We start from the raw sequence: 23,681 nt of genomic DNA on the forward strand, positions 1-23,681 counted from the left end.
TTTGCGCTTTGGTACTTTTAAATTTAAAGTCATTTGTTTTGTAAAAATTACGAAGCCTAGCTCTTCATATGTTTCTCCGACACTCATAAATTTATGAGGAAAAAGTTTGCACTCGTTATGAAATAATTTTGAACATAAGTATCTCCGTCTGATTTTGATTGACATCAGTCAATTGTTTTGTGATTTATTTATTATAACCAAAAGGAAAGTTTCCGAAATGAAGTCTAGGTATTGGAGGAAAGAATAATTAGTAAAATGTAGAAAACTGATACTTTTATTTTCAGCTTTTTTGAAATGAACTCATTATGCAGCGTGCCAAAAAAATTAAAAAGACTTCTCTCAAAATTTAATTTTCAACGTTCTATTTTGGAAATGAAAATACCAATTAACAGTAGACAGAACTCGTCCTTGACTTTGTAAATTATTCTAGAAATCCTTGACTTCCTATAGCTGGTATAAACCTGAAATCTCTTACTAAATTTGTCATGGAATATGCCAGTAAATTTCAAACGTAAAAATGTGCGCCATTTGTTTTTACATAAAATTTCTCATATAAATAATTCTTAGATTAGACTTTTTTTGAAAAGTATCTTGACCCAAAACGTTTAAACTGTTTTATCAAAACATTCGTTTGCTATTGAAAATTTTATAAATATAACTAGACTGAGTTTTGAATAAATGAAATTACTACGCATAAGCACATAGTTGGAACATTTTGTATAAGAAAACGTAATCGCATATAAATCAAGTTCTTATATCGCTTAATTACAATGCATCAGATCTTTAGTAAATAAAGAAAGCAATAAAATACACATGGTGGTTTGGCAATACCAAAAACATCATATCCCGCAACAGCTCTTCTTGATTATTTCAGACCTTAGGAAACACGAGCAAATATGTCAATTGCGGAAACATTGCAGTTTGGCAAGCGATAAGGTGGTGCGCAGGAGAATTGATTATCGGGGAAAATATTTCTGCAAGGTAGGAGGTGATTTGTATTCATTCTGGATGTGGAAGAGAATGTTATTCTACGACTTCGAGAAATAAGGAACATAATTTGGATGAGAGTGCACTTTCGACCAAAGTAAATTTGCGGAATTAGGAGTCATGTTTCTTCTTTCTGTAGTCATTTGAAGCCGTGGTTCTGATGTCAACATCAAAGACTTAACGATATCACATTTGATTTTAGTGAAGTGTAGTTCATCCAGTGCTTTCTTCAGCAGTAGTTATGGCTTTCGCCGAACGAAACAAACACAGTGCAAGTTTCAAATGTTAAGTATTTCAGTTTGCGAAAGAAAATGGAAATCATGCAGTTTGGTTTTCGTGAATGCTTCGTACACGAGTGGAAGAGGCATGAAATTTTACAATGATTATTGCGGCAAAGAATAAATGTGTATTGCATAAAGAAGTAATGAAATAGCTTACCGTCGGCGAAAGTGTTGGAAACTGCATTGTAGAAAATCCCCATCATCACTAGAATGGATTAATTGTAATAAGAAACAGCGTACGTTTCTTTGCCTTAAAAATAGAAAAATGGAGTGCAAATGCAAGTGAAAACTCTAAATCAAACTGAGGTTGTGTATTCGATTTACTTCACGGAATAATTCAGTTCTCCGAGAAAAAGAGATAAAATTTTTTCAAAGGCTTCGAAAGTATAGAGATAAAACTTTGATGAATTTTTAAAAATATGTAAAAATTTATTTACTATCACGTGTTGCAAATATGGATGTCATTCCTGTAGTTTTGATATAGTAGGAGATAAAGAAACAATGATATTAAAGAAAAATAACGGTTAACATAAAATCAATAGGCCAACGAGAAATCTCACCTCACCGTACTGATCTCTTGCTTAGCTGACCGTACGAAATTAAAAGCTCATCGATATCTTGAAAAGAAAGACTTTGCTGAAGTGCAGTTTCCCGAAAGTGTTTTCATCCGTATCCACGAGAAATGATCGGAGGAGAAAAATGTTGTGAAACTGTGGATAAGAAATATTTGGCAAAAGCTTCCTTTTGCCTCAGATAATCAAGAAAGTCTAATACTTTGGGACATGCTCAGCCTCCATCTAACGGATAACACAAATATGTTGTTGAAAAAGTGTTATACAGATATGACAGTTTATCCAGGCGGATTATTGCCAGTAGTTCAGATATTAGACATATATGTCAATAAATCATCGATAGAATATTTTAAACGTTAGTGGAATACTCGAACAAAAGTGAAGGTGAAAAAAACAATTACAAATGGAGACCAAATACGTCATGCCAGTCCATAAATAGTGTGTGAGTAGATAATAAAATCACGGAATAAAATTAAACCCGTTTAATTTATGTGGTATATCTGACGGTCTAGATGCAACGAAAGATGATTATTTATGTGTGGATCAGAGTAAAAGTAACGGCAAAACTGAAAGAGAATTCGATGATGTGCTTGAAGTTATAGCTTGAGACGTATATGAGGAATTTGGATCTGTCTATGCAAGTATGGATCAGAGGTGAAGGTGAAAATAAAACAGAATCCGATAACGAAAATTTTTAAGTACATATACTATGTAATTTCTCTTAAATAAAAAGCATTTAATTACACGCAGAAATCTAATTTTCGTATGCTCACTTTTTCCATATTTCTAAACATAACATTTTTATAGCTGGCGTACAGCGCGTACCCATAAATTTCCATCTTGCATTTTCTTTTAAAAGTGCGCCTTATACGCCTGAATATACTATAACAAACATAGCTGAAACTTAAGTGATAGAGATATTTACATGCTTGCTGAATTGCATTATATTATGTTTTTTTCCCTTCTATTAAGGTATAAATATTTTCAAAATTTCGATGTTACGTTTTTCAATCTTTGTGTTTAGAAAAGGGATAAAGAATTCAAACTTTTATCTCCGAAAACAAAATTCTAAATCAGATTTCTAATGAAGAAGTGAAATTCTATATAGCTTTACTTTCCGGACTAATTAAAATTAAGAAAAAGAAGAGCGGAAAAAAATAACTGATTTGGGTAAGCAGAATATTTAGCCATTCAGTATCTATTGATGGGTATGTATATAACTCTAATGAATAGTACAGAAATAAGATAAAGTTACGTTTCAGTTTGTAGGCCTTACATTTCAAAATGGTTTTAATACAGCTTAAAGCGCATAGCCAAAGATTATGCTCTCAACCGCTTTTTCAGTAATAACGTCAGAGAATAATTCTTACAGTTACAATGTTTTCAAATAATCCATTCCTTCAAAAGTAATCTATTGTACTAAGATAATGTGTTTTCGAGGGCAGAAAATGAAACAGAACGGCGAGATCCATCAGAGTATGATCCTGTAATGCTTTAACAAATCTTTCGCAGTCTTAAGTAATAGAGAAATGTGGTAGAGCTTCATCTTACACTATATTCTTGTATTCATATTATTTGAATTATGTGACTATGTGTCTCTATTCGATGTGTGGGAAAAAAAGTCTCCAACAGGTTTATATATACGATACCATTCAGATAAACGCAAAGGAAACCAACATTTCCATCTAATAATATTCATTTTATTTTAATTATACCATTTTCTAGCTAGATAACCAATTTGTGAGCAAGAATTTCCATCGTAACAGTGAATCATATTGCTTCCAAATTCCAAATATAAAAAACTAAAGCTCACGAATCACAAACCGAGAGTTTCTGTGAGATTTGTGAGGTGCGAAGGAATCTCTATTTTGAAAAAAATCGAAATTGATATAAATTCGCTTTATAACATATTATTCAGTTTATTCATCTAATTATATTATGATTCTGATGTAATGTATACACACATTTTAAAAGTTATTTCTTTCGCTCATTTCAATTTGTAATCTTGAATTTTTACACTGAAAAAATCCTGAGTAGAGCAGAAACTGTGGTATGTCAAACTGAATTTAAACAAGGTGAAAGCAAATGAAAAGCTAATGTACATACTACAAGAGCTTTTAATTTGTTTAGAATTACAATCTTAGTAATGCAAATCATGCTGATTAACACATAATTAAAAGTGGATAAACATTCCTTTTTGAACGTTTCTTTGAACCTTGATATAAAGTTCTATGAATATCTGCAGTTGGATAAGACAGCTCAGGGTCAAACAAATTTTAAAATGAAATTTGTATAAATTAATTTCATGAGTTCAATTATGAAAGATATGCGGTGCAATATTTATTTGCACAATTTAAAGCCAGTAGCACAACATAAATTTATTGTTGAGAAATATTGTCATGTGTAAAGCTATGTGTTAAAAACGTCAATAAACTGTGACTTTCCAGGTAAAACCGGAAGACCTCTCAGCCATGAAAGGCACTAAAAACATAGATCTGAACTACGAAAGAGTGTACATAGTTGCTGCTAAAATAATACTGGTATCTTAAAGTTAGCATGACTAATTACTAGCTAATAATTTATCAGTAGTTACACTTACCGAGCAAAATATTATCAAATGCCGTCCATATACTAAGAATACCATAAAGTTCTTGATAATAAAAATGTTGTTGATAATAAATTTTGGTAAAATGAAGCAGGTATATGATTTATTTGTTCTATTTTTGTTTTCCGGGTCTTGCTTCGTTTGGTCATTAAATCAATCGTTCTACAGTCGATATCCAGTTCTGGCTCTTTTCGCAGTTCAACCGGTTTCCTTTTCGGGTTTGACAGTTCTTTTCCGGTTCCAGCTTGTCTTTCAGATTTGGAATCTTTTCCGTTTTTTGCTTCTTTTCTAGGTATTGCGTCTTTTCAGACTCCTCTATATTTTCCATTTCTGGCATCTTTTCCGGCTCTTGCTTCTTTTCCAGTTTTTGCATTTTTTCCAGTTCCTTCTTCATTTTCAGGTCTCTCTTTTTTGGTTTTTGCAATTTTTCCCTCAACTTTTGCCTTTGCAGTTCATTTTTGTGTGCTTGTTTTAGCATCTCTTCAATATGTTTCTCCATTTTCAGTTCTTCTTTCTTTTCTAGTTTTTGTATTTCTTCCCGTATTTTCTTCTTTTTCAGTTCTTCTTTCTTTTCTAGTTTTTGAATCCATTCCAGTAATTGCTTCTTTTTCAGTTCTTTCTTCTCTTCTAGTTTCTGTTGCTTTTCCTGTTTTTGTTTGTTTTTCAGTTCTTCCTTCTTTTCCAGTTTTTGCTTCTTTTTCTGTTCTTGTTTCATTTTCAGTTCTTGCTTCTTTTCCAATTTTTGCTTCTTTTCCAGTTTTTGCTTCTTTTTCTGTTCTTGTTTCATTTTCAGTTCTTGCTTCTTTTCCAATTTTTGCTTCTTTTTCAGTTCTTGCTTCTGTTCTAATTCTTGTATCTTTTCCTGTTCCTGCTTCTTTTCTAGTTTTTGTATCTTTTCCAGCTTTTGTTTCTTTTTCAGTTCTTGCTTCTTTTCTAGTTTTTGTGTCAATTCCAGTTTTCTCTTGTTTTTGAGTTCTTGCTTCTTTTCCAGATTCTCCTTCTTTTCTTGTTCTTCCTTTTTATTCAGATTTTGATTCTTTTCCAGTTTTTGCATCTTTTCCGGTTCTCGCTTCTTTTCCAGTTCCTTCTCGTTTTCCAGTTCTTTCTCGTTTTCCAGTTTTTGCTCCTTTTCATGATCACAAGGAGGATTTTCCAATCTACAAAAAAATCGGTATATCTTTATTTGAGTAGTAAAATAGTGAAGGTAATGCAATGACGATCACGTTTAACATGTACAACACTTCCATATTTAGATACTATATAACACTTTTGGCTCAGTTTCATAGGGAAAAAACTCCCCGTAGATTATTGCCTGGCAGAATTGTTTTCTACAAAGGGTGAATCTATTGTTTTCATTGTTCTGACCTAAAGGCAAGCAGATAAGTTAAAGTATTTTGCGTTATTTGTATGCAATAAGCGGCCTCCATGTATGTCACGTAAAGCGTAATAATTTGCAAAGTTTCAGTACCTTACTTTTCCTTACTTAATTTTTACATAAGTTGCAATAATAATAACAGAAATAATAAACAGGTGGCTTAAAAACAGAGGAAAACCATGACGTAAATTGCAAAATAGGATTAAAAAAGGAAACTGAAATGAAACGGGAAACAACTACAAACAAAGGATGGAAAAAGCATTTTAGAAGATATACACGTAACATTCTTTCTGAATCAGCAAAACCTGTATTTTAACGAGTCTCTTTGCATCGCTGGCTGCAGAGATTTCAAAGTTTCTCTCGTTATTCCAAATTCGGATCATATTGCTGGTCTTTTTCGTAGTCCAGCAAAGCCGCACAAGGATTTTTGCCACCTTTTGTTTTCAATTGAAACTTTTATTCTCATTCTTCAGTTGCATTCTTAAAGTTTATTTATTTATACAGGAAGAAAGAAAGAAATCAATCAAATCAAAGTAAATTAGGAAAAGATATACCTATTTTCTCCTATATTTATTGTTCCCTGTAATTTCTTTTGCCTGTTGCATTAAATGTATTGAAGGAAAATTTACAAAATCTTTCAAAATGTATTTCCTAAATCCTTATGCGAATTTAGCCCTTCTGATCATTTCGGCCACACTTTAATGGCTTTTACAATTTGATGTTTGAATATTGACAGCTGCCTATACTGAAATATGTTCTCCATTGTCCTCGAAAAAAGAAAAATTAAAGTTCCAGGAAATTTTGCAATGAAGGACACATATATCTTATTTGAAGGGCAAGAGGAAAAGAAAAAGTTATTTTCGGATGGGAATATATAGCATTTTAAACACCGTGTTTGTAAATGTCATCATATAGTAGCAACACTTGAGTCATAAGTAATTATACACACATATGAGAGAGACGACGATGACGAAAAATTAAATGGCAAAACATGGCCGAAAACACTTTCCTGGCCGGTGCAAACAACACAAAACACAAGAAAGATCGGACACCAGTTATGCTTAGCACAAGAGAAATTAAAAAGTAGGAACAAAATTAGACACTTATGGACCTCAAATAAGGTGTTCGAAATTACGACCTGCACCCTGTTACAGGTATCCCATCTCTCGCACATCCAACATGAGATGTTCTGGAAAATACCGTGCATCCCCAAGACTTTCCCACCACCTGCCACAATATGTGCCACAAGTTCCTGTTGGACTTTTAACTGGGGTTTCGTGCACTTATGTGTTGAAGTACCCCGAGACGAACTGATAATGCAAGTTAGGTCTCGTGATCTTGCTGAACAATGCACTGGACTATCCCTACCAAACCCATGTTTAGGATACGTTCCGAAGGAACTTTCGAATACTTTCTTTGATGGCGATCCCCTGCTTTTGTTCTTATTTCTTGGTTTCCGCTGCGCTAAGGAAAATAAACAAATATCTTTACAATGTTCGTACCCTATTTTTCTTGTGTTGTCTCTCGTCACTATGGGCCAGGAAAGCGTTTCCGACAATGCATTGCAATAAACGATTATATATATATATATATATATATAAACAATATATATATATATATATATAATCTTATAAACATATGTTACCGTGAAAGACCGAAATTGGAGAATATCGACTTTCACCGGAGACTGTCAACATTCACCAATAACGTCGGTGAAAGATCAAATATTGCATTACAATCTTCTACATTCGGACCCTCACCGGTGTATGTCGATAATCACAAATATGCTCTGGTGTAGATTGAAAAGAGCGGAGTATATGTACACACTGTTATTGCAAAAGGAAGTGTTCAACAAATAAATGCAGTAGTAAAAGCAAGGGCCTCTTGTGCAATTGAAAGTGTCATAACAGTTTAAGTTGTTGCAATAAATAAGATTTGAATCACGTAATTTAGTAAACATAGCTTGAGTAAGCTCCCTGTTCCGAGTCAGGATAGTTCATGTTTCCAAAGCAAGTAAAGAGGAATACAAGTCCTGATAGTGGCGCCCGACGAAGATGAATAACCATGGCCGAGTTTCAAGAAGAACCTGTGGTGCCTGCAGAAGCGGCTCAGAATCCAGAAATGCCAGCTGCCGCCCTGGAAGGATTTGGGTACATCGTACAGACCATGCGCGCATCGATGAAACCAGAAGCAACATTTAATGGAAACTCACCGGTAACCAGTTTTTGGGAAAATTGGATGACCACTTCATGCTGTATCCAGTCCATGAGTTCCATAAAGTCACCTTCGCTACCAGCGCTTTGAGGGGCCAAGCGCTTAATTGGTTCAAATCTATAGGCAGAAGCCTCTTGGGTCAAACGGGAAGTCCCACCTATACTTACGAAAATTTTAAGACTGCCTTAGTAAAAGCCTTTCCTGTGGTAAGAGATCGTGCAAGTTTAGAAGCGGAACTCTTCAGCATATACCAGCAACGAATCGAAAATCTTTCCACCTTTATTTTAAGAAAACATTCACGTCTTTAAACTCTTGTATGGAAACCGTCCGGATCCTGAGATAATCCAAGTGATTTTGCCGAGTTTAGTTCCCCAAGTACAAGACTTTATTTAATTAAGGAATCCGACTACACTGGAAAAGTTATTTGAGCTAACAATCCAGTTTGAAAGTAGAAGAACGGCGGACATCAAATGAAGACGCCAGTATGAGCAACGAAGCCAATTTGGTGCGCCAAGACCACAGCAAAGGCAAGAACACGGCTACGGAAGCAAATCGAATCAGAGGGCAAGGAAACCTGAGTATACAAAAACAACCGGCGAACGTCGACAGTTCAATAGTAGGCCAAAAAAAAAGTCTGAAGGCCAGCGGAAAAACAAGGAAGGCATGGAAAGGAAGAAAGAAAATTTAAACTAAAACGGATTTCTGCTGACTGGAGGGTGCGGAAATCCGAAGGCCAAGAAAAGCCCTCTTTCTTCAAGTTAAATACAGTTATTGTGAAAAATTTGACTCTTCCAAAGATTGAAGTTAGAGTTTTATAAAAGATTTTGCAGCTATTGTTGAACCATTGTTAAAATTAAAAAGGAAAAAGGCAAGATTCTCGTGGACGGCCGAAGCCAATAGTGCTTTCGAAAAATTAAAGCAAGCATTAACGCAAGCCCCTGTTTTGAAATTTCCTGAAAACGATGAGAATTTAGAAATTTCAGTGGATGCTTCGGATTATGCGCTAGGAGCGGTACTTTCGCAAAATCAGCAGCCCGTGGCATTTTTTAGTAGAACTTTAAATCAAACACAAAGAAATTATTCCGCGACTGAGAGAGACGCACTTGCAGTTCCGTTAGCAGTGCAAAAGTTCCGAGTCTATTTTGGAAAGGATCCAATAACAGTGTATTCTGATCATGCGGCGGGAACTAGATTGTACTCAGGGAAAAACTTATTCCCAAGGTTAATATGATGGGCACTAAAGTTACAAGAGTATAATCTGGTAATTAAGCACACGCCCCGGAAAGGAAAATATCGTAGCAGATGCCCTATCCAGAATAAAAATAGATGAAGAAGGTAATACTTTAAAGGTGGCAATGCTCATAAGTTACATTCCCGAGAAACTGTGATAACCGAACTGAGTAAGGATCCTGAATTTAAAAATATTTATGATTATTTAAAGGATCCTGAAAATTTTTGCCACCAAGATATTGTGGCGATAAGAAATAGGGCGGCCCATTACGAACTAGTCGATGGTCTATTATTTTATACAAAATCTACGACTTCCAACAACGAATTTCGACATGTTATCCCAGCTAGTCTTAGATTAAATATACTGCAGGAGTTACACGACTCCCCTTTAGCTTCTCATGCTGGTATTCGAAAAACCATCCAACGCGTACGCGAAGCAGTTTATTTTCCTGAGCTGCAAAAGTTAACAAGGGCGTATGTCCAGTCCTGCCCAACACGTCAAGCAGTTAATTATATTAATTTCCGCCCGGCCGGGTTTCTAAATAGTATTAAATCCGAATTTCCAAATGAAATAATTGGCATCGATTTATTGGGCCCTTTCGCAAAAAGTCAGTTAAATAAAAGTCGCTATCTCCTTGTTATGGTTGATCATTTTAGTAAGTGGATCGAAATTCTTCCCTTAAAACGAGCCTCCGCGAAATTAGTTACTGATTGTATTTTAAATAAATATATTTTAAAATACGGTGCGCCCCTAAAAGTTATATCGGATAATGGTCCTCAATTTGTAAGTAATATATTTGAAGACATGTGCTAAAAACTGGGCATACGTCATTTAAAAATTGTCCCGTATCGGCCGCAATCAAATATAGCGGAACGGGTCAATAGAAATATAATGAAAATTGTCCGTAGTTATGTCAAAAATTTTCATAAAAGCTAGGTTAACTATGTCAATGAATTAGGTTTCGCCCTTAGGACCGCAAAACATGATACGACGGGCAAAACTCCTGCTGAGTTATTTTTAGGCAGAAAGATTATAACGCCGTTAGATAAATTATTTTATGTTCAACAAAGAGCCCCAGAATTTAAAATGGGCAATATAGAAAAATAAATTAAAGAAGCAAAAAAGAACACTGAAGTAGCACAGAGAAAACAGAAGCTTTATTATGATATGAAACGACGGGGAGTAACTTATAAAGTAGGAGATGAAGTGTTAAAAATTAAGCATTAACTTTCTTCAGCACCAGAAGATAAAACTGCCAAATTTTATCCACGATTTGAAGGACCATATGTCATAGAAAAAGTAACTCAGGCTTAGTGGTGTTAAAAGCCAGGAATGGTGAAACCTGCACCGCAAACGTAGACCAGATAAAACTATTTTATAATCGTAATAAAATGCCAATATTTCAAGATCTTTTGCAGGATCCGGCACGGCAGGCACAAGCTCCAGAGGTGGAACAACGACAATCCCAAGGCAAGCCATTAGTAGACAGGAGCAATTGAAAAGAAAGTTCCCCCGTTGGAAAACTGAAGGTAACAAGAAAAAGAAGTCGTTCCACCGACCAGAAAAGAGAGGGCACGACCACTCCCAGAATGAAGAAGGGAGAAGTACGACTAATGCAAAGAAAGCCAGGAGAAAGGACAGCAACTATAACACGGCTCCAAAACATAAGATCTACCCATCGGATAGGAGTCTACGCAGCAAATGTCGACGAATTGATGAAGGAAGACCAGCTGCAGATGCAAAGACGCAAGAAAAATTTGAACAGCCAGCAACGAGATCCAGGCAACGACGAGAGACAGTTGTCCCGGTTCCGCCAAGACCACCTGCCATCAAACGGCCGAGACCACAGGCAGATGCTAAGAAAAAGGTCTTCAAGGGTGACCGAACTGGAAGAAAAATAAAGCTCATGGAGGAAGGACCCGAAGGGCGAACACGCACAAGAAGGAAGATCAACCAGACCGTAGTCTTCGCTACCTTCCAGGACTGGGCAGAAAAAAGGATGTCTGAATATCACAAAGATAAGTAAAACTTTATGTTACTTTGAAACCATAAGTTAATTTTTCAATCTTACTGCAAGTGGCAGAATTCAAGAATTTTTACCTCATGTGAGGCCTACCTTTGTCGCCAAAAAGGCGAGAAAGGAGTTGTTACCTATTTTGGTATTGTTTTTCAATTACTCGCGAGTAAAACTAAAATTAATGTATAATAGGAATGTGTAAATACTTGAATATTGAAAAAGCATTGATAATCTTTGAGAAAGGTACCTTAAGAAAATTGTAAAAATTATTGTATAAAATTTTATTTAAAAGATTCTGGCAAGAAAGAAGTTTTAATCTGAAAGACTTTTGAAATGTAGAATTTCGATGCAGAAGAATTGGCACTTGCTTGGAAAAGATTAGAAGTTAACAATGTACTACTAATGTATGTTTTAAAATGCGTAAAATTAAACGCATGTTAATATGTCCTTATATACAATGTGAACTGTTATCTTAAAAGTTAAGAAATATTGTGATATGTTAAAAGTAAAAATATTAGAGTAATGCCAAAAATTTTAACTTATTCGTGTGACTGTAAAAGAGCAAATTATTGTGAATATGTAATAAAGATTGAATGAATGTAGTTAGGCTCTCTGACGCTACACTTCAGAGTTAGCCACTTTTCAGAATAGTACCTCAGGGTTTAGAGATGAATATAAGGTGTGTTCTGAGGTGTTGTTATGTTGAAGTTTAACACGTTAGTGTTTTGATTGCAGGCGGTAGTGTTGAACACTTGTACATAGACACGCTCGTGTTTGGTGTTTTTCTTTACAACACAAGTCAGAGAGCACGGAGAGATAATTAAATAACGTCATGAATGAAATAAGAATTTTAAAGGAGAAATATAAATATTCATGTTACTTGCCATTTGATTGTGTAACATTTCATTAAACTAGTTTTCCTTCCATAAGGAACCAGATTTCAACTAAGAAACTCCAGTTTATAGATGCAGTACAGATGAAAATACTTGTTCATAGAGATGATAACGTAAAAACGACTTTTTAATATCTAGTTTCTAGAGAGAAATGTTTGTAAAAGATTGGCTTCGCGTTAGATTCTAGAGCTAAGAGTTTTCAACAAGGTCGTTTTAGACCTCAGTTTCAAACTAATTAACTCTTGCGGGTAGTATGTAAGGATCCTAAGTTTTACTAACGTTTTTGATGTCATTTAAAACGCTTAATTACTGGGTCGTAGTACAATACACAACCTCCCAACCCCAGAAGTATAGCAATATACAATAGTGACGTGATCGAAGATTCTTTGGAAATAATCGTTGTCATCGAATGACATGCATATTCTATTTAAGTAATCGTAGTCATCGGCTTTTAATATTCTTTGCAAATGATCATTGTCATCAAATAATCATTGTAAAGAATCATTCTCATCGGATAATCATTGAAAATAATCCTTGTCTTTACATAAAAAGGCATAGTAGCTGATGTATAAAGAATTGTACTCAAATTCTAATCAAAAGAATCGCATATGTATGCAATTTATCATATGATCATTATTTACAGCAATGTTTCTTATATGTTTTCGACCTACAGCTCCTAATGACGCCGCGGAAAACTTGCGCAAAGTGACAAAAAGAATATTTAAAAATACAATAAAAGCTTGAAAGCTAGGGAAAATGTGTGAATTTATTTTCCTTTTATTTAAATGAAGCTTAATATTTTTAAAGGAAATTGAATATTGTAAACAGGAATCAGCACTTTAAATATATGTGGGATTTTGCCTCTTTGTTTTTTTTTTCTTCGTAACATCATATCCTCCGGAAAGGGGGGGGAGATTTGAGTTTAGAAGGAGGTACCCTCGGATTTCAAAAATTCTTGGTAAAACTTATAACGTTGCGCGCCTCCAACTTGCACGCAACCAAAGGGTGACTGTGAAAACTTGTATAAAAGATAGAGCCTTGTGAAGGGTTTAAGTCCCTTTTTATTCAACGTAATAAATTACAATTGCGTCCTCTTGACGCTTACAGACGGTGCCAACTCGGCAGTCAAATAAAAATAATAACCTGAAAAGAAAGTAAAGACAAGATTCTAACTACGAGGCTCTCTAAAATAACTAACTCACCGCGTTTTACAATACCGCTGCTAATTCAGCAGACTTGAAGCTCACTGGAACGATTACCACTACTTCCCGCCAAGCACATAGGCCGCAACGCGGGGTTCTTCAATTCTCGCTAACTACCTCCGCGCTCGTTAAGTAAGAATCACACACCGAACTCGTTTCCTTGCTATTTAAATCATAATACTTCCGCTGATAATTTGAATCCTTGAGCGTTCTACTTAAATTTACATATTCTGGCATTGGCAGTTCCAGGGGAAAGTAAGGCTTGACAGGAGAGAGAGGTTAAACTTAAAATAAATGTTAGTTAAAATAAATATAAACCCTACATTTGCCGCTGCCAGAATTTGGAAAACTTGGAAGCAGGTCCTACAAACGACCTGTTGTAAGTTTCTCTAATTCTGAAGTAACTGGCGAGAACCTCGTTTACACAAAAAATCTTAAGTAACAATTTGTATTCTGTTGCTCGTTTTAACTCTCTCTTCTTACAGCAAATTTTCCTGGACTTCATCAATCAATCTTGGTCTTTCCTTCCAGCATCTGGCAGGAATAAGTATCAGTATCTTTCTACATACATTATAATTTACACTTTCTTGACACAATCAATTTTTGTTTTTAAACGATTCGTTTTTCTTAGTTATTGCTTACTTCACATTCATTTAATTTTTCAAGCATTAATTTAACTTTACCCTGGCTCTCCACCATGTGTGGTGTCAAACGGGAATATTCGTGTTTTAGTCTTACAACACTTCCCCTAACCACCATGATTTGTTAGAATTCAACGACCAAATAGACACACCTTACTCGACATTCTACAACTCAATGAGCTACTTTAATACTCTTAAAAATTCAAATGTAGGTGGAGAACCCTACAAAACACATTCATTCTAACTTCCCCCTCATTCATCTTTAAACATGCAGGCTTTCGCTCGAAAGCATGACTTTATCTGCAATTTAATACTTAAATTTTGACTTCATTGCTTTTAAGCATTCACTTTTAGCATCTACAATTTTATGCTTCTAGACTAAATTCTACTTTTACCTAACATTCAAGTATTTATGTACATTTACAAAATATATGATTTTTACAATTTACCATAAAATGAATAAGAGAAAATAAATTTTTACTTTACTCAATCTTCGCCAAGCTGGCGGCACTGAAAGTAAAATTTTTATTAATACAAGAATACGAAGTTATTTTTATCTTCGGCCAAATTTTGGCTTTAACATAACAGAATTAGTCTTTCGATCAACAGAAAATGCTTGTTTTTAGCTTTTACACTTAAAGAAAATAATACTTTTGCCTTAGCTAAATAAAGTAAAACAAAACTAAATCTCAACCGAGACATATTGACTTTCGTCAAAACATAGAACTTCGTACTTGTGCATAACATTTCGGAACAAAAGAGAAAAAAAATTTATAGAAGGTTTTAACTTATCTTTGAGTTTTCGATGCTTGAAACTCCGTCATTCGTTTTTGGTAGAATTGGACCCAAGTTAGAGGTTTCATGGATGTTAATCTTCTCCTTACTGCCCTCCGAGTGTCGTCCACCTGACTTTTTCTTTTGCGTCCTCTACATGCTGGCCTCTTGACGGAGTAATCGTCTGGTTGTTGGCCTTTCCGTTTCTCCCTGGGACGGCCGGTCTTGACGTCCTCCGGTCTGGAGTCCTTCTTGAACTTCTTCTGTTCCTCGTATTTTTGTGCCTCCTGTTGGCGTTTCAGTTTCCGGAACGGCGGCCTTGCTGGCATCTGACTCTGTGGCCGTGTGCGCGTTCTCCTTGATGTGTAATTTCTCCTGCTATCCTTTGTAGGTGGTGTTTTTCTCTTTACCACGGTTTCTTTACCCGGTGCATCTGTATTTTTGTTTTTCTTCAACGCTGGAGTTTGAAAATTATTTTTTCTTTTTGATACCGACGTCCGGGTTGTAGAAGTGCTAGGTCTCTCTTCAGTTCTCTGTTTCTTGGGTGGTGGAATAGTTGTTGTAGTCTCTGGACCTTCGTTTAGACTTGAGTCCTGCAAGAAACTTTTAAGGATTTCAAAATCATTTGGATTATAGTATTTTTTCACCTGGTCGGGACTTGCTTTACAGATTTCCCTTCTCTCGTTCTTAAGATATAAGACTACTCCTTTGATTTCCTGAATTACATAGGGGCCTCAAACTTTGGAGCTAGCTTTGCCATAAAATTGTCTGGGGCACTTGATAAAGAAAATTTCCGCTTCAATACTTTATCCCCAACTTTAAAATCTGCTTCACGGCGTTTTCTATCGTAATATAGTTTCTGCCTATTTCTTGCCGTATCCGAGGTTTTAAGCGCCTGATTAATCAACTTTTGCACATCTTTTTGTTTAAACTCCTGCTCTCTTTGTTGCACAAAGAATAATTTATCTAAAGGCGTAATTAACTTTCTGCCTAAAAATAATTCTGCTGGAGTTTTTCCCGTAGTATCAAGATATGCCGTTCTTAAAGCATAAGCTAATTCATTTATGTAGCCATCCCAGCGCTTGTGATGTGTGCTCACGTAACTGCGAATTATTTTTACTATGTTTTTATTAACTCTTTCTTCTATGTTAGCCTGTGGTCTATACGGAACCATTTTGATATGGCGTATGCCAAGTCCATTGCATATGTTTTCAAATATTTGACTAATGAATTGTTTTCCGTTATCGCTAATGACTTTTATCGGTGCACCGTATTTTAAAATGTATCTGTGTAAGAATGCATCTGCGACTGTTTTGGCTGACGCGCGTTTAAGTGGAACAATTTCTATCCATTTTGAAAAATGATCTACTATTACTAAAAGAAAACGATTTTTATTGAACTCGCTCTGGGGGAAGGAACCAAGGAGATCTATGCCTAAAATTTCATTCGGAAATGTAGCGCGAATGCTATTTAAGTACTCGGCCGGGCTGTAATTAATATCATTTATTAACTGACATTGATTGCAGGACCTGCATTGACATTGATTGCAATTATACAAACGCCGTTACTATTTTGTATAATTGCGGGAAATATACCGCCTCGCGTACCCTTTTTAAAGTCTTTCTGACCCCTAGGTGGCCCGCTGTTTTTTTTTCGTGCAACTCCTTCAAAATGCTTAATCGAAGCGAGGCTGGGATGACTGGCTTATACTCAAGATTTTCGTTTGTTGTTTTCGTATAAAATAATAAATTATCTATTATTTCATAGTTTTTTGCTCTATTTCTTATCGCATCGATATCTGTATGTTCAAAGCTTTCGGGGTCTTTCAAATAAGCATAGATATTTCCAAATTCAGGATCAGCTTTCAGTTCAGTAATAACCGTATCTCTAGAATCTAAAATTTTTGAAGTCAACACAGCGCATTTAAGTTCATTTCCTTCGTCGTCCAGTTTTATACGAGAAAGTGCGTTAGCTACATTGTTTTCCTTACCCGGTTTAAATTTTATTGTGATATTATATTCTTGGAGTTTTAAAGCCCATCTTATTAACCTGGGCGTTAGATTTTTCCCCGAGTAAAGTCTACCAACAGCCGCATGATCCGAAAAGACTGTTACTGACGATTTCCCGAAATAAACTCGAAATTTGTGTACAGCCATTAATACGGCTAATGTTTCTCTTTCTGTAGCTGTATAATTCCTTTGTGTCTGATTCAACGTTTTACTAAAAAATGCCAGCGGATGTTTATTTTGCATAAGAACCGAACCCACCGCATAGTCTGACGCATCTGCCGCAATTTCCAGGTTCTCGTCCCCCTCAGGGAATTTTAAAACAGGGGCATTAATAAGCGCTTCTTTTAATCTTTTAAAAGCTGTGTTAGCTTCCCCTGTCCACGTAAACTTACTCTTTTTTCTTTTGATTACTAAGAGTGGTTCAACAATATTAGCGAAATCTTTTATAAAAGATCGATAGTAAGAACATAACCCAAGGAAAGACGAAAGTTTCTTGGCGGTGTTGGCCGGTGGGAAATTCTTAATAGCTTTTATTTTTGAATCTTGCGGTTCTATACCCTTTTGCGAAATTTTATAACCGAGATATTTAAGTTCTTTAGTTGCGAACTTGCATTTTGAGGCGTTAATTGTAAGACCGGCCTCTTTTAATAATTTAAAAACTTGTTCGAGGTCATTAATGTGTTGTTCCAACGTACTACTCGTTATAATTATATCATCTAGATAAATTAAAGTTGATTTTCCTAGGACAGGCTTTAGAACAATGTCCATAGCTGTCTGGAATGTTGATGGGGCCCCACACAACCCAAAGGGCATGCGTAAAAATGCATAAGTGCCCGATTTTGTTATAAACGCGGTTTTATGTTTATCTTCGGGGCTCATAGCTATTTTATAGTAGCAAGACGTTAAGTCCAAAGTAGACATATATCTTGTCGATTTGATCTGTCTAATGATCTCGTCTATAACCGGCAAAGGGTAAACTGGAAATTTAGTAATACTATTTAGTTTTCTGTAATCGATAGCAAACCTCCAAGCACTTTTATCCGAAGGAGGAAACTCGTTCTTTTTCCTACATAGTACGACTGGACTCGCGTACTCACTATTTATGGGCATTATTATTTTATTCTTTAACATCTCCTGAATATGTTCTTCGATGATTAGGTCTTTTTGTTTATTATAACGATACGGTTTAGTCCTACAAGGTATTTCGGCATTTAATTGAATCTTGTGAGTTACTATCTGGCAGTTTCCTGGTATTTCTGAAAACAAATGAGAAAAATTACTCACCACTTGCTGTATTGCTTTACTTTCATGGTCATTCAGATGGCTAAGGTCCACTTCAGGTGTCTCCACAGGTTCCACCACCTTCTGGTCCATTTCCAACACCACGGAACTATCTTGAAAATTTAATTTGGCCGTCGCGGCCCTTAGAAAGTCCATACCTAAAATAAGAGAGTGTTGCAGACCCTTCACCACAAAAATTAATACTTTGGGACATTCCTCTTTTACCTGTAGGTTTAATGATAATTTCCCGATGCAGTGACATGTTTTTCCTTGCGCCACTATAATTTCCGTATTTCTGGTTTTAAATAATCGTATCCTGTAAAAATTCTTTTTGAAGAAATTTTCACTCATAAAATTTCCTTCTGCTCCTGTATCGATGAGGGCTTCTACTGGTACATCGCCAACCAGGACTTGTATAATTGGTAGCTGTGAGTTTTTTACGATGACCGTGTTTAAATGTCTATTTGAGGGTTTTTTTAAAACTTCCAGGGCCTGGACCCTCCCTTTCACAGGCCCCTCTATTCGTTTAAAGCTTTCCTTTCAATCTGTGTCTTCTGGGTACGCGGATGTTTATTTTCAAATTTTCTTTTTGGGCCTTGACCTTCGAGTTTCGATGCGTTAGCTTGATAGTTCTTTCCCCCATAAGAGCGATTTCCATTTCTGGTTTCCTCCTTCCTTCGGGTACTTTGAGAATATGTTTCCCCTCTCGCTTTTTCCGCTATTCTGCGATTTTGAAACTTCACCGCCAATTCGAAAAGTTCCTGCAATGTGCTTGGATTTCTAATTTCAAAGTAGTCTTGGACAGCGGGTAACAATCTTGGTAATATTATTTCAATTATCTCCGCATCGGGTTTCTTTCCATACAGCATATCCGTTAGCTTGATTTTTCGTAAAATAAAGTCCGTCAATTGTGCTGTATCCCGTTGATAGAAACTATATAGTTCGGCTTACAGCCGTGCGCGATCTTTCACTATGGGGAAGGCCTTTACTAATGATTTTTTGAAATTTTCAAATATATATGTCGGGCTTCCAAATTCCCTAATAAAAATTTGCCTATGTTTTTCCACCATAGCGCGGCCTGTCCTCTTAGTGCTGATGTGGCTATGGCAACTTTTTGTCTTTCAGGCACAGGGTAGAGCTGAAAGTGCTTTTCTAGGCCTTCTAGAAATACCGACACCGAATTTTTTCCGTCGAAATAGACGTTTGGCTTGATTGACGCTCTCAAAGTCTGGACCAGGTATCCAAATCCGTCTAACTGAGTTGTCATTTCTTGGTGTTGTCCAGCGGCTTCCATCCAATTTTCGGCCATTTCAGTTCGATAATTGTTCGGGCGCCAATATAACGTTGCGCGCCTCCAACTTGCACGCAACCAAAGGGTGACTGTGAAAACTTGTATAAAAGATAGAGCCTTGTGAAGGGTTTAAGTCCCTTTTTATTCAATGTAATAAATGACAATTGCGTCCTCTTGACGCTTACAGACGGTGCCAACTCGGCAGTCAAATAAAAATAATAACCTGAAAAGAAACTAAAGACAAGATTCTAACTACGAGGCTCTCTAAAATAACTAACTCACCGCGTTTTACAATACCGCTGCTAATTCAGCAGACTTGAAGCTCACTGGAACGATTACCACTACTTCCCGCCAAGCACATAGGCCGCAACGCGGGGTTCTTCAATTCTCGCTAACTACCTCCGCGCTCGTTAAGTAAAAATCACACACCGAACTCGTTTCCTTGCTATTTAAATCATAATACTTCCGCTGATAATTTGAATCCTTGAGCGTTCTACTTAAATTTACATATTCTGGCATTGGCAGTTCCAGGGGAAAGTAAGGCTTGACAGGAAAGATAGTTTAAACTTAAAATAAATGTTACTTAAAATAAATATAAACCCTACAAACTTTTCGACTATTGTTATCTTCCTACGACTATCACTCGAGATGTTATATAAAATTTCGGAAAGCGCTGGAGATCAAATTGCTTTATTTAGAAAAATGATGGCTCTTCTCACTCTCAAATCGTATTGTTTAAGAGAAATTTTTAAGTTAAAAAATATGAAATAAATAGTATTGCCAAACTCGAAACTTATTGTTATTATTTACGGTTATATTCTGAGTTGGAGAAAGCACGTGACTCCATATAACGTCACTGTATGTCGAAAAATATTTCGTTAATTTCAGTATTTTAAATGAATAGCTGCTTTTGACAACTTTTATGTTTCACCTTTAGATACGTGACACGATATGCTATCGCTACGTTAATTCTTTTATTGAGATTTTGCAAATTTATTATATTAAAATAAATTTAAATCATAACTTCAAATGTATTACCCCAAGTGTCAAAGGTCTTTGTTTCCTGACTTGGCAAGAAAAATTTATTTACGAATAGCTGGTTGCTTGGAAAGAATGAATACATTTTCTTCATAATGAAATGTTTCTATGCATTTTATGCTATTCTAATTTTATTTATAAAAATTTATTTCTTTTATTGTATAGTTTCTTCCTGAGTAGAAGTTTAAACTTCTGTAGGTATTTAACATATTTTAGATGCAATGTTACTTTACTACAGTTAAATAATTTTTTTTTTCAATTTACTAAAATGTCTGAACGCAAGAAGACAGCACAAATGTTACAGCGAGCTACAGAAAAAATGAAGTGAAACGCACTAGGAGACTCAGCAGGCAAGTACAAGAAAACTTGCATGCTTCAAAAATGAATGAAGATACAACTAGAAACTCAGCAGGCAAGCATAGTGACAAGAAAGGTTACGCATTCAAGAAACTGAAGAAGAAACGAATAGGAGTTCCAGCAGACAAGCAACAACTCAAGAAACTTCGATTGCTCAAACTGTATCAGAAACTAGTAGCAGACGCAAAAGACATTCAGAAAACCAAGAATCACTGCGTGCTCCGTAAAGGTAAGCAGAAGCGAAACGGAGGCCCATTAGGCAAGCGAAACGTCAAAAGAATATGCGCGATGACGGAAAGAAGTCGCAAGTAAACGAAGAATGCAAGACTGTCCGCGTCATCCTCCGATTCGACAGGAAATACCAGAACAGCTCAAGAAGCTGCATAAACAACTCAAGACGCTGCAGATTACGGACAATTTCGGTTCGAAGAGGCAGAGCTCATACGAGGAAACAAGCTTCGCATGAACGCATCACGACATACACGTAGTACTCTTCACAATGCAGGAAGTTTACTTTGAGCAACACACTGTATACGTAGAGCTCGTAGACATATATAGTAAAGATTTTGCTTTGTCAACAGCCCCCTAGTAAAATGTATGAAGTTTATATTGACATCTCACAATACCTGAAAGAAAATTTTTTATTTACTTCTTCATTTACTTTTTTCTTAAATTTCTTATCAGTAATCCTCTCTATATATTATAGATATGAAAATCAGAAAAAATTAATTAATTATCTTTAAATGTATATAAGTGATGAATACTTCGCCCCTGTTCGTACCGAAACAACACGATGTAATTGTAGATACCTAGAAAGTAAAATGTATTCAGCAGGCTGTACAGCAAGCGACAACTATAAATGGTGGTAACACAAGAATGTTATATAATGTTATATACTGGCAGAATTTAAAAAAAAAGAACATATACATCAGTGTTTTAAAAATACGAATTTTGCATCAAATTGCAAAACAAATATCTTAAAATCTGCCTTTCCATGCATAAGAGTTCAGGATTCGGAAAATTATATTTTCGTAAACGGTTTAGCAAAAATAACAAAAATTATTGCCTTGAGAAATGGATAATCTTGGTATGAATACGAATTACGCCAAGACTACTCGTCAATGGTTGTTTTGAACACGCCCTTAATGTATATATATATAACCCTTAAAAAACGTAACGTGAGTGAATCTACTATTGGAGTGTGTCTTTATATCTTGAGTATTTAAGAACTAAGAATTGCATTTATCTATCTCGATAAAGCTAACGCTATTGCCCGAATAACAACGTTTATTTAACACTTGATATAACCAACTTCATATATATCTTGAAATAAAACATAAATTTCCTAATCAGATACTACCAATTGCAGAAAAAATACAAAAATAATGGAATTTCTAATAACAACACAAGTAACATACCGAGGAATAAATTGCGCTGCAAAACTGATGCAATCTACAATATGTAAACCACAAAATTTATGTACCGCTATAGAAATGCAATAGAATGAGAAATGAAACTGTGATGAGATTTATAATGAAAAATTTACCATAAACTATTAGTATATGATATAAGTAAATATATACTTTTAATACTATTTATTTAAATATGTTCAAACGTTCATAATATTCATTACTTACAAACGCTTCTTCATCCATCGAAGCATAGCACAAGCCATTCTCAATTCAGTGCTGGCGCACGTCAATAAAATAAGGATAAATCCAAATTTTTAGAAAAAATCAATCGCTTTGACTCGTTTCTCAAAAAACGTATATCTACAAATGCAGTATTAATATATCACATCAATATAATTCGGGATCATAAAATCACCAAACAACGCATTAAACGCAAAAAATCGCATTAAGGGAGAATGAAGAATTTTCACTCTTACAATGACTTTTACAACAATGTATAATAGAATCGAATTTCTAAACTAAGTGTCCATTGTTACACCATATTTCATTCTTGGGGAACCTTTCATGGTTTTCTTGGGAACCTTGGGGAACCACCTCCGAAAACACAACCTCAGCTGTTTTTTTAAGTGTTTTTGAATAAGAAAAATGTAGTTTCTTATTCAAAAACAAGAAGAAACATTTATTTATAAATAACAAATACATATTCTATAAAAACATAATTAAAAGAAAAAGTGCCTACGGAAGCGCTTAATTTTTGTCACTGGTCTTCGCTCTTTTTGTCATGATCTGCTTATTTTCACCCGCAGATCGTTTAAAAAAACTGTCCAAGGAGGTTTGTTTCTTCCTACCTGTCAAGGTATTGCGGAATCGAGTTAGGCAAGTTTCGTTGAACAACTCCGATTTAGGACTAGTTGCAACTTTTTCGCTGTGATTTTTATCCACGAACTCTACAACGTTATCCCACATTCTCAAGATCTGTTTTATATCTCTTGTAGGGATAACCTCCTCCATCTCTGGCTCCTCTTCAAAACTAATTTTTCGTTGAACCACCGTATGCTGCTGCAAATGCAGATCGTGTAACTCCTCGGTTGTCAGCTCCTCAGACTTTTCCTCTACGAGTTCGTTCACATCTCTCTCCTCCACCTCCAGACTCATGGATTTTCCCAGAGAAACAAGCTCCTCTACCACTGACACTTTGGGTTCCAATCCTTCGAATTCTCTTTCAGCTACAGCCTCAGGCCACAGCTTCTTTCATGCAGACGTTGTAACACCCAGCCAGGCCTGAACAATAATTCTTAGGCACATCACGATGTTAAAGTGGTTTTTCTAGAACTCTCGAATGGTAAGGTTTGTGTTCTCTGTCACCTCAAAACAGCGGCGAAAAATGTGCTTGGTGTACAAATTCTTAAAATTAGAAATCTCCTGCTGATCCATGGGCTGCAGAATAGGAGTGGTGTTGGGTAAATCATCGAGTAAATCATCTTCGAGATTTGATGGGTGA

This window comes from Stegodyphus dumicola, chromosome 5, assembly GCF_044657685.1.
Source record: "Stegodyphus dumicola isolate Sdum_Otavi_A_Nest chromosome 5, ASM4465768v1".
In the NCBI taxonomy this organism is placed as follows: domain Eukaryota; kingdom Metazoa; phylum Arthropoda; class Arachnida; order Araneae; family Eresidae; genus Stegodyphus; species Stegodyphus dumicola.